Below are 2,500 nucleotides of genomic sequence, written 5' to 3'. Positions count from 1 at the left end.
TATCGGCATCATTTTTCTCGTGAGTAACGTATTTCCAAGCACAACATTTAACTCATCACATAAGACTTGACATTTAAGGTTTGCTTATCAAACTTTCTACTAACTTGAAACGATCGTAACCGGAGTGGAAGACGCCAGTAACTGGAAGCAAAATTAATTGTTGCATCTGTGAATTATCATTCCAACTCTGTTCGCTCAAAACGCAAGATCGAGAGGCAAACACATCTAACTAATAGCTCACTCGTCGGCATTAATATATAAGACGTTGGTCAGCTTTAATACATGTGGTACGAGGACAGACTAACAACTTAACGAAAGATTTTTCGTCGAGTGACTTTATTTCAACTCGACTTGAATCAGTATTCCATATGTACAGATTAAGGTCTTTTGATTGTTTATAACCTCGCGCTAATTAAACAAATATAAAGGGTCTGAATAAAACTGTATTTAATATATTTTTTAGAGTCTTACCATTGCTTCGGCAAGTGATCAGGGGCAGAAATTCAAGCGAGTTGTTACATCAGGTTGCCAGGTAAGACAAATAAAAAACAATAGATGCACATATACTTCGAAAGAGACTGAAAAACATCTTAATGGTTCATTCGAAAAGATTATTTGTAAAACTGCAATAGGCCATTCTGAAACTTGATAGTTTAACAGTTTTAGAGATAACAATACAACTCTACTGCAAGATTTCCTACCATAAAGGAAAAGTAAGAACCCTTTTGGAGATCGAAATTAGATCGAAACATTTGGGGCATTTCTGAAACTGTTTAGCCATTATCGAATTTTTGTCAGTTCTCATTTGAAATGTCAATCGTTTTAATTTAATATAACCAAAGATTTTTTTCTGTTCCAGGGAGATAATTGTCCCAAGTCTTCTAACATTACGCCAGTTGTTTTCCGTGCCACATCCTGCTTGGATTACCTTGGATTAAATGTGGCATCTACCAACTTTATGACATCGCAGGAAACAGCTTCCCAGCTTACTGTGATCTGAAGTCCGAACCTGGTACAGCATGGACCTTGGTCATGTCTTGGAGCACCCAGTATCGCTCATTGCCCGCTTTCCACAGTACACCATTCAAGATCGACGCTCCAGTGAACGAGAATAGCCACAACTGGAAACTATACCGCCTGAGTTTGGCACGAATGAGATCCCTGCAGAGTCACTCCACTCACTGGCGAGCAACATGCAGTTACCCAACTCACGGCGTGGATTTCACCGACTACGTTCGCGGAAAGTTTAAAGACCTCAATATCATCGATTACAGTGGGTCTAACCTCTGCAAGAGAGTGGAATACATCAACATTCGGGGACACATTGGAATCCAGCAAACGGTTCCATTCTGGCAGGGGTCAAAGGTTAACGAAGATTTTCTACATACCGACAGTGGTGCTACCACCTGCGAATTTAAGCCGAATTCTGGTTCGGTTTCCTCTGAAGACAACTTCGGGCTTTACTTATACATAAACAGCAAGTTTCGCTGCACAGTAGGAGGCGATTCTAGCACGCAGTGGTGGTTTGGAGCTCACCTTTGAACTATCGACTGTCGCATCGGATCGGCAGAGAACGTCATGGTCGTACAACTTGATTTAGACTTGATTTATAATAAGAACTGCGACTAGAAGATTGGAAAGAATATAAATTTGACAATTTTAAGAAAGGTTAATAAAGAAGATTAAAACAATTCAAAGATCTTAAATGTCTTTTAATTAATAGCGCCGGCCTGCAAACGAAGACAAAAAAATACCAAGGGGTGAAAGAGGATACTGGCAGTCGACATGACCACACATGACCTTGAAGCGTTTAACTTGCAACTCTTTCCCTTGGAACAAAGCAGGCATTGGATTTTAGGACACCAATTTTATGCCCAAATATGGACAAAAATAAGATCGATGCTGCACGAGCGGGAAAATACACGAGCTACGTTACATTCAAATAAGAAAATTTCTTAAGTCAAAAAAGACCAGCTCTGAGCCATAGTTAAACGCTTCAACATCATGAGCTTCTGCATGCAGTCGGCTAATAGATCATCACAAAAACGTCGTATGCCGGCCAGGGAATTGGACCAGGGCCCAGTGATGCAAAAATGCAGTCATTCAACATTCAAATAAGAAAATTTCTTAAAGGGGCTAGGTCACGCTATTTTAGGTAATTTTGTTTAATTTTGTTAATTATGAGCTCTAAACGTCAAATTTACCCAAATTCAATCCATTTCAATCCTCTCCAGTTTTGTCCATCCATGTCCCTTCTTGGCTTCCCTGTGTTTTGTTAGAGTTCTTCTATAGTTTTGAAGAGTTATTTGGATATTTTAGTTAATTCTATGAGCATTCGATCAGTGCTGAAATTGCCTAAAATTGCGTGACCTTTAATTAAACCCTTCAAGTGTCATGAGCTTCTGCAGTCGGCAGCTGAGTCGGCTAACAGATCATCATAAAAACGTCGTATGCCCGCCAGGGAATTAGACCAGGGCCCAGTGGTGCAAAGCCTGATTTA

At 39.9% G+C, this 2,500-nt stretch overlaps 1 pseudogene; it reads left to right on the top strand.

The window, feature by feature from the left end:
- The window catches only part of LOC138027100 (uncharacterized), a 1,823-nt pseudogene extending 134 nt beyond the window's left edge, over window positions 1-1,689 (top strand).
- The last annotated feature ends 811 nt before the right edge of the window (window positions 1,690-2,500 follow it).

The sequence above is a fragment of the Montipora capricornis genome, chromosome 12 (genome assembly GCF_036669925.1).
Source record: "Montipora capricornis isolate CH-2021 chromosome 12, ASM3666992v2, whole genome shotgun sequence".
Taxonomy (NCBI): domain Eukaryota; kingdom Metazoa; phylum Cnidaria; class Anthozoa; order Scleractinia; family Acroporidae; genus Montipora; species Montipora capricornis.
The sequence above is the reverse complement of the archived record's forward strand: the minus strand, read 5'-3'. Positions and strand labels throughout refer to the sequence as shown.